The sequence below is a fragment of the Budorcas taxicolor genome, chromosome 6 (genome assembly GCF_023091745.1).
Source record: "Budorcas taxicolor isolate Tak-1 chromosome 6, Takin1.1, whole genome shotgun sequence".
NCBI classification, from domain to species: Eukaryota; Metazoa; Chordata; class Mammalia; order Artiodactyla; family Bovidae; genus Budorcas; species Budorcas taxicolor.
Window position 1 is genome coordinate 72,561,862 of NC_068915.1, and position 12,385 is coordinate 72,574,246.

A 12,385-nucleotide genomic window follows, 5' to 3' on the forward strand; every position below is an offset into this window, starting at 1 on the left:
AAGCATTTGAGTCAGTTATAATGAGGGGGATGAACCTAGAATCTATTATACAGAGTGAAGTGAGTTAGAAAGAGAAAGATAAATACTGTATTCTAACACATATATATGGAATCTAGAAAAATGGTACTGAAGAATTTATTTACAGGGCAACAGTGGAGAAACAGACATAGAAAATAGACTTATGGACATGGGGAGAGGGGAGGAGAGGGTGAGATGTATGGAAAGAGTAACATGGAAACTTACATTAACATATGTAAAATATACCCAACGGGAATTTGCTGTATGGCTCAGGAAACTCAAATGGGGACTCTGTATCAACCTAAAGGGGTGGGATGAGGAGTGAGATGGGAGGGAGTTTAAAAAAATTTTTTTCTCTGCTCTTCTGGACTTTGGTTCTAGTAAGGAAAGATAAACAATAAAATGGTAAATAAAATTTTAAAATAACATACAAAGTGTGTTTGTTAGTGATAAACGCTAATAGCAGAGAAGGACAATAGGATTGGGTGCAAAGGGGAGGGGCTGTAATTCTAAAGAGTGCGGTTGCTGAGACGATGTCATCTGACTCAGGAGTGGAAGGAATGAGCTTCCACAGACAGAGAGGTACTGGACAGTCTTTCAGAAAAAGAACAGCAATTTCAAGTAGCCAGGATTCAAGGAAGCCAGGGATTTGAGTGGAAGAGGAACAGGGGAGAGTAATGCAAAATGTGGTCTGGGCTCCCTGAGGAGCAGGAGGAGCTTGGCTCCTTCTGGAGCTCCTTGGCTCACCTCCTTCACTCTCTCAGCATTTAGGGAATACCTCTGTGACTCAAGCTGCAGATACTATCATGGATGAGACCCTGTGTTCTGGTTACCAGAACCAGAATAAGACGTTAGGGCCCAACTGGCAGCAAGGGTTCTGTCAACAATACTTGCTGCTGCTGCTGCTGCTAAGTCACTTCAGTCGTGTCCGACTCTGTGCGACCCCAGAGACGGCAGCCCACCAGGCTCCCCCATCCCTGGGATTCTCCAGGCAAGAACACTGGAGTGGGTTGCCATTTCCTTCTCCAATGTGTGAAAGTGAAGTCGCTCAGTCGTGTCAGACTCCTAGCGACCCCATGGACTACAGCCTACTTGAGCAGGACTTAAATCTCTGTGTTCAGTTCTGATAGGCCTAATGGCGGGTCTCCTTACAGAGGACAAATGAAGCTACAGAGAAGAAACTAGGGTATATTGAACTAAAAAAGCATATAGTTTTTCTAGAAAATATCTGCAGGAGATTCAAAATTTAACAAAATAAAAAGCACCTTAGATTTCTAAACTGTGAGAATTTTAGATCTCACCAGTGCAACTTCTTCCTTTTATAGACAAAACTCAAGAGAAATGATTTCTTTTTTAAAAAATGTTATTGAAGTATAGTTGATTTATAATTTCTACTGAACAACAATGACTCATTTATACATATATATGTATTCTTTTTCATGTTCTTTTACATTATATTATTTATCTCAGATATTGAATATAGCTGCCTGTGCTATACAGTAGGACTTTACTGATTATCCATCCTAAGAGAAGTGATTTCTCAAAGTAACAGAGAGAAGGAGAAACAGTTCTCTAGCCTATTTGGCCAGTGCAGTGATTAATTTATCACAACTTTTTTTTTTTAACCTTCACCAAAGTTTCAGAATAAGGTTGTAGAGAGCAAAAAGCAATATTTTAAAAATAATTATATTTATTTATTTTTGGCTGTGCTGGGTCTTTGTTGCTGTGCGGGCTGTTCTCTAATTGCGGTGAGCAGGGGCTACTCTGCATTTGTGGTGTGCAGGCTTCTCATTGCACTGGCTTGTCTTATTGCGGAGCATAGGCTCTAGGCACACAGGCTTCAGTAGTTGTGGATTATTTGTGGAATCTTCCACATACAACCAGCACGTGGAATCTTCCCGAACCAGGGATCTAACCTGTGTCTCCTGCATTGGTTGGCATGTTATTTACCACTGAACCGCCAGGGAAGCCCTAGAGCAATATTTCAAGTTACGTTGTAAGTTCACTGTGAACTAAATGAGAAAGAGAAATTGTGCTGACCCAGACAGCAAAAATTTCAGTGTCAGAGTTTTGATCCCTACAGGATCAGTTATATCAGGAGAAGGTTCCTGGAGATGCAAGCAGTGACAGGCACTATTGGAAATGTAGGGAAAATGGGAGAAAAACCCCCAAACATAAGTCCCTGACAGACCAAAGCCATCTCTTTGGCTAGTGACATCAAGAATAGACTTGAAACCCAGTAATATCAGGATGGAGATGTTACACCCAAATTTTTAAACAATGACAACTTTAAAATGCAACATTTAAAACAGATTATTGTAATTCAGTGTAAAATTAACTGTAAGTTCAGTCAAATTAAGCTCTTTTCTAAAGAAAAAAATGAAACATGGTTAGGAATAAAAAGCACATGGAAACTCAAAAACAATATTAAATCAAGCTTGTTAAATAAATCTCTAGAGAAAAATATTACTCAGAACATAGAATCATTGCAAAGCAACTATACTCTAATCAAAATTAATTTTTAAAAGATGATAATTAAAATTTTTAAATGATGAATTAAATATATGGTAAAGAATTCAGTCTCAAAATGAGAAAACCAGAACTCATTCACCTTTCAAGTTCTTTATTTTGCGAATGATCTTCAATTTTGGATGCTGCAAAGTAAAATACAGCCTCTTGGAAAAGAATTCCAGTTCACAGCACAGTTTCTCCTAAGGAAAGTTCCCATTGATTTTTAACTTGGCCTTGAATTTGACCTGTGGCCTTCATGTCATGATGATTTGGGTCACTCTGATTATGACATCTCTGGAACAAGGGCCTCTGCTAATTTTAAATGAATGCAGCTGTCGATTGCCATTCATTTATTTGCATCACAATATATGGGAATAAATTTGCAATTAAAAAACATTTCCAGTAAGCAGTCAGATTGAGGAAATGAAGGACATTTATCTAGTAAGTTTAAAAAGAGATGTTTCATTTTTGCCCTTTTGGGCATGAAAAAAGGAAAGAAAGTTTATGTCTTTGAAGTGTTGATTGAGGCCAGATTTATTCCCTGGACTACAGCATCAAAAAAAGCCATGCAATTCAAGTTAGATTTTAGTTTAAATTTAAAAAAAGAATAAATGTTGAAAATTTCATACCACACCTACAAAAGTTTTTTTCTTCCCTTTTTCCTCCTTCTTTGCTTCCTTGCTTCCTTTCTTCTTCTCTCTAATTTTTCTTTCTCTTTTTCTATTCTTTCCACATTTTTTTCTTTCTTCTGTTTGAGTCGATGAAAATGAATACTTCTTAAGTTTGATTTATAGAGAGGGCTTGCATTTAATATTAAAAATCAAAACCTTTGATAATAACATTAAAGCTTTCATGCCATCTTACATCTGACACTGCAAAAATAATAACATATCATCCAGATTTAGGGAAACAGGTCTATGAGCAGTAGACCAGGAGAGAAAAGAGTCTGGAGGCTTTCTCATAAACTAGACCAGTGAAGGGGCTTGAAAGAGAAGGAATTGAGGGAGCTCTAGAAAGACTTAAGAGGACTCATACATAGGTTTTGAGGCGTGCTGTTTTTACCACGTATAATGTCACTTCCATTATCTTCCACTTGTTGAAATTCTAATTCTCCAAAACCCAACTGTATAAACCACCTACCATGAGAAGTTCTAGATATTCTTGACTGTGTAGATAACAACAAACTGTGGAAAACTGCTAAAGACATGGGAGTACCAGACCACCTTACCTATCTCCTGAGAAACCTGAATGTGAGTCAAAACGCAACAGTTAGAACTGGACTAGAACAACTGACTGGTTCCAAATTGGGAAAGGAGTACAACAAGGCTGTATATTGTCACCTTGCTTATTTAACTTATATACAGAATACATCATGTGAAATGCTGGCCTGAATGACTCACAAGCAGGAATCAAGATTGTCGGGAGAAATACCAATAACTTCAGATATGCAGACGATGCCACTCTGATGGCAGAAAGTGGAGAGGAACTAAAAAATCTCTTCGTGAGGGTGAAAGAGGAGAGTGAAAAAGCTGACTTGAAACTCAACATACAAAAAACTATGATCATGGCATCTGGTCCCACATTTCATGGTAAATAGACGGGGAAAAAGTGGAAGTAGTCACCGACTTTGTTTTCTTGGGCTCCAAAATCACTATGGATGGTGATTTTGCAGCCATGAAATTAAGATGCTTGCTTCTTAGAAGGAAAGCTATGACAAACCTAGACATGAACTTCCCTGTAGCTCATACAGTAAAGAATCTGCTTGCATTTCAGGAGACCCAGGTTCGATCCCTGGGTCGGGAAGATTCTCTAGAGAAGGGAATGACAACCCAACTCCAGTATTCTTGCCTGGAGAATCTGATGGACAGAGGAGCCTGGTGGGCTATACAGTCCATGGGTTTGCAAAGAACTGGACACGACTGAGTGACTAAGCACACACACAGACAGCATATTAAAAAGCAGAGACATCACTTTGCCAACAAAGGTCCATATAGTTCAGACTATGATTTTTCCAGTAGTCATGTATGGATGTGAGAGTTGAACCATAAAGAAGGCTGAGCACTGAAGAACTGATGCTTTCGAACTGTGGTACTAGAGAAGACTCTTGAGAGTTCCTTAGACTGCAAGGGGACCAAACCAGTCAAGCCTAAAGGAGATCAGCCCTGAATATTCAGAATGGACTGTTGCTGAAGTTAAAGCTCCAATACTTTGGCCACCTGATGTGAAGAGCCAACTCACTGGAAAAAAACCCTGATGCTGGGAAAGACTGAAGGCAAAAAGAGAAGGGTTGGCAGAGGATAAGATGCTTAGATGGCATTACTTACTCAGTGAACAAGAATTTGAGCAGACTCTGGGAGATAGTGGAGGACAGAGAAGCCTCGTGTGCTACAGTCCATGGGGCTGCAAAGAATCATATAGGACTTAGCGACTGAACAACTCTGAAGCTCCATAGCACTTGCTGCTCTCTTTATTGTAATACTAGTGATAGTCCAACTTATCTAGATCTCGTTGACCAGGGCCTTGAATTCCATACTAAGGGGCTTAAAGAGGGCCACTAGGTTTCAAGGCAAACTAATAAGGTATTTCTGGTGAAAACAAAGAAGAAGCGGGTGCAGAAACTATTCTCTCTCTAGCATATTGCTATGTGTCAGGTATCATGCATGTCTACCCTAGTTTAAAAAAGTGGAAGCAGGTTACTCTCCAAAACTTGCTCACTAAGCAGCCTCCACATCCTCACCACCTTCTCTACCCTCTGTAATGCTATACCGAAATAGTATTTTGAAGGTTCAGCAATGACCTGCTTACTCTCCATGTCTAGGGATTTGGCCCCACTGTCCTCATTCTCAGTTTAAGTCCATGATCTTTTAGAAACATTTTCTTCTTACAACTCACTAACAGATCGAGGTTTTTGTGTTTTTTTTTTTTCTGTTTATATATATATGTAATTCCCACCCCCCTCAAGAAGTTTAATACGAAGCTTAATTGGTTAAGGGTGGCTATGGATGGAGTCCTCAAGAAATTCTGAAAGGTAATTTTGAGCGTTTTAGACTTGAAAGGGCGGGTAACAATGCTTCTAAAGTGAAGGGTCAAAGCCTGTAGACTTTTTTTTAACAGCGCTCCAGGGCTGGGAGATAACTTTCTGTTGTTAGTTTATGAAGGAAATCAACAAATGAAGATAGGCTCGGGTCTTTTTTTACCTAAGAGCCCAAGTGAGAGACTGGGAGAACCAGGCGCGGTTAACCGTCAGCGCAGCCGGGGCTCACAACCTACTTCGCCCAGGGGCGGGGCGCGCCAGGCGGCTACGCGCGAGGGCAGCGGCGGGGGCGTGTCCGGCGGGCGCGCGCGGGCGGTGAGGGGGCGTGTCCCGGGAGTGGCGGCGGCGGCGCGGGTCGGGTGCGCGGCGCAGCCGCCTGTGTTGGAATGTGCGGCTCCCGCGAGCTCAGGGCGCAGGAGCAGAGTAAGCGCCGCCGAGGCCTGGGGCCCCAGAGCTTGCTGTGGGTGGCGGCGGCGGCCCGGACCGCAGGGCGAGAGCCAGCGGCCTGAACACTCTGTGCAGCCCCACTGGGTCTTCGCGGGCCTCGACGGGCCCAGCGTCCAACTTTTCCACCCTTACCCTCCCCTCCCCCGAAACTCCTGCAACAAAGAAAAGTAGTCCGTGAAGGAGCGGCGACGCGGGTCGTCGCCCCTCCTCGCCCAGGAAGGCCGGTAAGCGCGGCGCGGTCTGAGGCACGGTCGGGTGGGGGCGGCGGGTCGGCCGGGCGGCGGTGGCCGCGAGAAGGGGAGGGCGCGGAAGGACGCGGAGCGAGGCGCTGTCCAGGGCTGATTTGCAGATACTGTGGCTCGGGCGGCGGCGACCGCCGCGTCGGGCGGGGGCGGGCGGCCGGGCGGGATCGGGTTACATCGTCGCCGCCGGGGGGCTGGGCCGGGGGCGTCGGTGAGGGGCGGCGCGGCGCCAGGACCCCCTCCCCAGTCGAGGCCGGGCCGCCGCGCGGGCGCAGGCGCCGGGGATGTCTTGTCCTGAGGCCAGGAGCGGAGCTGCTTGGGGCCCTAGTCCTGAAACTTACTTCCTCTCGTGCTCCTCCTGCTCCAGGTCCCGCCGCAGCCCCTCGCCTGCCGGCGGCCCTCGCGTCTTCCGCCCTGCCCGGCCTCTCCCTTTCGCCGGAAGGCGCCGTTGAGTGCGGCCGGGCTGGTTGAGTCAGCCCGGGACCCGGGCGGTTCCGCCAATGGGGCTGGACAGCGATTTCTGCGCTCGGGCCGCCAGGCCGCCCAGGCCCTGCGTGCGGGGTCGTCTGGCCGCCGGAGTCGGCGGGGCCGGGGCGCGCGTCCCGCGGGGCGCCGTGGGGGAGTGAGCCTCAGACTTCCGGGGCGCAGGGGGCCCCCTCTGGCGCTCGGGGCCGGGCGCCTCGGGAGGGCGCGCGGAGGCTCCCGGCCCCCTGCGGAGGGCGAGCCCTGGGCGGGCGAGGAGCGGGGACGATACGACGCGGCAACTTTGCTCACTCTTCCCGGACTGGGGCGCGCGGGCCGGGAGGGGGCAGCCTGGACTGGGAAGACTCAACGGCGCCCCGAATTTGCCCGTCTCTCCGTCTTCAGTGGTGGGGAGCCCAGGAAACGCTTCAGGACGACTTGGTGTGTCGGTGGTGCAGTGAGCGGGCCGAGGCGAGGGGAAGCGAGGGCGCCGGAGTTTGCGAAGAGCTGCTTTGTGTTTGGTACGTATTTTGAGAAAATGGCCGAATGCCTATGTCAGTCAGGAATGCCGCGGCCGAGGCCGGCGCTGGTGAAGGCAGCACGTAGGATTCGAGCTGCACGTTGGGCTTTCGGGCTGTGCGCGGACGGCCTTCCTGAGCAACGTGGGAAATGCCTGTGGGGATGGTAGTTAGGGTTTGGGGAGAATTAGGAATTACGAGTCGCCTGGACTGTTTCGTTAAGGCTTCGGACAGCCTTTGCTTTGTGTGATGGCATTTGATTCCGACTTGCGTTGGTACCTATGACTCAACGAGTTTGTGTTTACGCACTCGGGTGAAACTGATTACTGTTTGTATTTTGGGTTTAGCATTCTTTTTTTTCAGTCTTTGCCACCTGTTTTGCTTTTTCTGATTTGTAAGAGAATACCTGATTCGTGAATAACACCTTTCAGATTGGAAACTAAAATGTGAAGATGGTGTATGAAAACCTCAAGGTTTCAAGGTGATCTTGTAATGGCTCCGCTTTGCAAGTGGGCCAAGTCAACTACAGTGGAAGAAAGTTGCTGATTGTGAAAATGAGTTGACTTATATTTTATATGGGGATTTGAAAGTTTCTTTACTTTGGTTTGTGAAGTCTTAAATACACCAAACATATCTTCTCACAGGAGAAAAAGTGATTACTTTTTGTTTGTGTTTTACTTTTTTACAGATCAAATAATCAAAAAAAGAAGTAAGTAGTACTTTTTCACAATATAATTGATCCTTGATGTTTGAATTGTGGGGGTCCACTTATACATGGATTTTTTTTCAAGAAATAAATTGTAAAGTTTTTGAGCTTTGCAGTATTTTGAAAAGATTAACAAATCATGCAGCCTAGTAATATCAAAAAATTAGGGGAAAGATGTTATGAATATGTAAAATATATGTAAATACTAATCTGCTATTATTTACTACTGACAAATCTAATAGAATTTTGAAATTTATCAAGACTTTTGCACTCAACCGCCTAAGCCACCGCACTAAGTGCCATTCATAGAAATGTAAATTGAGATTCATTATTAAATCATAATTGTGTAAAAGTAACCCTAGTATATACAGTACTAATGTCATAATTTTGTGGCCACCTCTTTTTAATTTTGTTGAGCTCGAGTGTTGCGAGTGTTGCAAGTGTCTGCTGAAAATGCTAGGTGAGGCATAATCAGCCCTCTGTCCAGTAAATTGTGTTTTCAGTAAAAAGTCACTACTTGCAGTTTTAGCATATTTTTCATCCTGTTTAGTGCAATACCAGAAACCTTGAATAATGTCATGGACCCATACATAGTACGACTTGTGATACTGGAAGTGCTCCCCAAAAGCAAAGTTGTGTTACAAGAAAAAGTTGAATTGCTTGATGTGTACTGGTGTAGATTGATGTCTGCACTTGAGGTTGTCCACCATCTCAAAATAAATGAATCCATACTAATTTTTTTAAATTAAAGAAAAAGGATATTCGTGAAATCATTACTGCAGCTAAACCAGCAGGCCTGAAAACCTTGCATGTTTTGGGAAATACCTTTTTATGTCAAATTGAAATTTCACTTAAAAATTGTGTTTACTTATTTATTTTTGGCTGTGCTGGGTCTTTGTTGCTGTGCGGGCTTTTCTCTAGTTGTAGAGAGCAGGGGCTGTTGTTGTCACTAAGTCGTGTCCTACTCTTCTGTGACCCTTTGGACTGTAGCCCGCCAGCTACATGAGATTTCCCAGGCAAGAATACTGGAGTGCTCTTTAAAGTAGTGTTGCTTTGAACAGTGCTCCTGGCCACCCAGAACGCACAAATTCAACATTAATTATGCTGAAGTGGCCTACTTTCCCTGAGAAAGAACTGTCTCTCATTCTGCCTCTAGATCAGGGAGTCTTTAAGCTCAATAGACATGATACTCTGAAAAAGATGGAAAAGGTTGTCAATCCTATGGGAGGAGAACCTTGATAGAACATCATGAAAGTCTGAAAGGATTACACCATTGAAGATGCTGTTTTTATAGGAAAAGCTGTGAAGACCATCAAGCACCAGATAGTAAATTCCTGTTGGAGAAAACTCTGTCCAGATGTTGTGCATGACTTAACAGGATTTACAACAGAGCCAATCAAGGAAATTATGAATGAGATTCTGGATCTCACAGCAAAAAAAAAAAAAAGTAGGATGAAGAGTTTTAAGACAGGGGTCTTGGAGGAAATTCAAATCAGAAGAATTAAGATAATTTGATGGAGATGAGTGCTTTTTTACAACATGGAGCATTCTATGATACAGACAGTGAAACTAAAGCAAACCGTGTAAGGATTGATACCATATAGGAACATTTTGGGAGAAATGAAAAAGGAAAAAGTCAAACAAAATTGGGGTTCATTTCCATCAAGCTGCATGAATCTGACTCTCCTGCCTTCTCCACTTCCTCCTCCACCTCTTTCACTCCTTAGCGGAAACCAACACTTCCTCCTCTCAGACTGCTCAATGTGAATGAAGACTAATAGGTTGAAAACCTTTGTGATGCTCCACTTCCACTTAATGAACAGTAAATAATCATCATGTGGTACAGTTAATAAACTTATCAGTTGTGTATGTCTTGTGAAAAATCTAGTAACTTTATGGCAAGGGTCCTGAGATGTTACTGTGTCATCATCTTTATCACCTAAGTGTTCATTCTGTAGGACATAGTGTGCAAGACTCGTATTGAAGAGGATAGCCTACCCTTATATTAATATAAAGTGATTGATATTTAATATAAAATTAACTATCTGTTTTCCTGCTACTTTTTAAACTGTGCTTTCAAAAAATTACACCACCACATAGTATGCCTTTCTCCTAACTGGCAAAACTGTGTATCAGCCTGTTGTCACAGGTAAGTAGTTTTTTTTTTTTTAATGTGACATTTCCAATACTGTGGAACAAATATGATTGTAGTACTTTATGCCATAACATTTTTATAAAGCTTCTTTCATTCGCACATGTGCTAGACTATCAGGATGCAGTCATATTGATCACCTTAAGTTATCATAAAGCAGTCATATTGTTGCTTCTTTGTTATCAGTGTATAAATGTTATACCCATAAATAAATATAAATTTCATACTGTCTTTTTATTTTTGATGTCTAGCATTAGTAATGTTTAACAACATTTTTAATTGTATAAGACAATATGGGTATCTTACATATGTGTACATAAACTTATGGTATCATAAGTTTATAAATTACTGTAAATCACAAATACATTACTGTAAATATATTTTTTCTTAAAATTTCCCTTTTTTTGATGCTGGAAAATTTTTACTGTTTCTGTCATCTCACAAAACATCTTTTGTTGACATTCCGCAAGTGATAACATTCAAGTTTTTTTCCCAAGAAAGTATCTTTTTGATTTCTGTAATATTTATTTCAAGGAGATTTTTTAGAGAAAATTGATGACTTTCTGTCTGAGATATTACATCTTCCTGGTTTATATGTTTTTCTCCCTCTTCAATAAAAGCAGGTAGAATTGAAGTGTCATTTGCTGTGATACCAAAATTTTTCAAGGCCTGTGAAGTACTGTTATTTGGGGAAAGATTGAAAATAATTTCAGTAGGTAAAGTTCTTGTTTTCATTTTTCCCATTTTGGAGAGGTGAACAGCTTTGTTTGCTGCCACAAGTATCTGAAATGGATTGACAGTCACTGTTCAGTTCAGTTCAGTTGCTCAGTCATGTCTGACTCTTTGCGACACCATGAATCGCAGCACACCAGGCATCCCTGTCCATCACAAACTCCCGGAGTTCACCCAGACTCATGTCCATCGAGTCGGTGATGCCATCCAGCCATCTCATCCTCTGTCGTCCCCTTCTCCTGCCCCCAATCCCTCCCAGCATCAGGGTCTTTTCCAATGAGTCAACTCTTGGCATGAGGTGGCCAAAGTATTGGAGTTTCAGCTTCAACATTAGTCCTTCCAATGAACACCCAGGACTGATCTCCTTTAGGATGGACTGGTTGACAGTCACTGTAGGGTTTATTAACTAGCCATCAGTGGCACCTTAGGGCTTTTTTTCCCTAAAGTCTCAATTTTTTACATATGTAAATAACAGAAGGGTCATCCTGTATTTGGGGAAATAGGTCCTGCTGAGGTGTTAACTGCATTTCATAGATAAGCAGGATTCAGTACTCCCAGAACCTCAAGACTAGCTCCCTGTTCTTGCCAGCTCCTTTGTCACAGTTTTGGTGAGTTCGGGCTTACCAGGATGATGTATAGCCACTAGACTGTTAGCCTACAAAGGCAGAGACTGAGCTGATCATTGCGGGGCTGCATCCCAAGGCCTGGCCTTGGGAGATGCTCCATAAATAAAGGTGCAGAGACTCTCAAGTATCACCTGGAAGATCACAATCATGGGTGTCAGGGTTGGGTCTCCTGTTCTTGCCGAGCCCCGCCTGGCCTGGCCCTCCTTATGATTTTATTAACATCTTCTTTTCTCTAGCTTACTATATTGTAATAATACAGTATATAATACATATAACATACCAAGTATGTGTTAATCAACTGTTATCAGTAGGCTTCTGGTCAACATTAGGCCATTGGTAGTTAAGTTTTTGTGAAGTCAGAAGTTTCACTCCAATTTTAGATTACACCAGGGAGTTAGTGCTCCTAGCCCCTTGTTGTTCAAGGGCCAATGGTAGTTTATTCTTTTGAAGATAGTTGAGTTCATATGAGATTTAATTCTTGGAGCAATTATTACAGGCTTCTACTTTGCAGACCATACTTTAATCTATGCACAGTTGGCTTTTGGATTTTTTTCCCCTTCTGATTTAGACCAGTAAACTGTTGAAGGGGGAGTTAAGAGGATAGCAGTTTACTATTCATGTATAGAATTTAAAATATACTTTTAAGTAGCTCTAAAAATGAAGGTAAATTAATTTTTCCACCAGAAAGTAAAAGTGCTTGAGGGAAGACATGCCATGTGTCAAACACGTGATAGAATTTCCTATAGGGGTCATAGAAGTTTTTTTGATGACTGCAGTAAAGAGAATTTGAGATTACAAAGCTATTTTAAAGACATTTTCAATAGTTAATGAAGCTGATTGGGTTTAAAGATTGTATGGGGAAATGTATTTTTTTAAGTTACAAAGAATTACAGTGATGTTTTGTTTTAGACCAGTAAAAGTTGTGGTTAAAATGGTG

The 12,385-nt window shown here is 42.8% G+C and overlaps 1 pseudogene; it reads right to left on the reverse strand.

The window, feature by feature from the left end:
- Positions 1-10,528: 10,528 nt before the first annotated feature.
- LOC128049741 (EKC/KEOPS complex subunit TPRKB-like) lies at positions 10,529-11,349 on the reverse strand (annotated as a pseudogene).
- Positions 11,350-12,385: the final 1,036 nt, after the last annotated feature.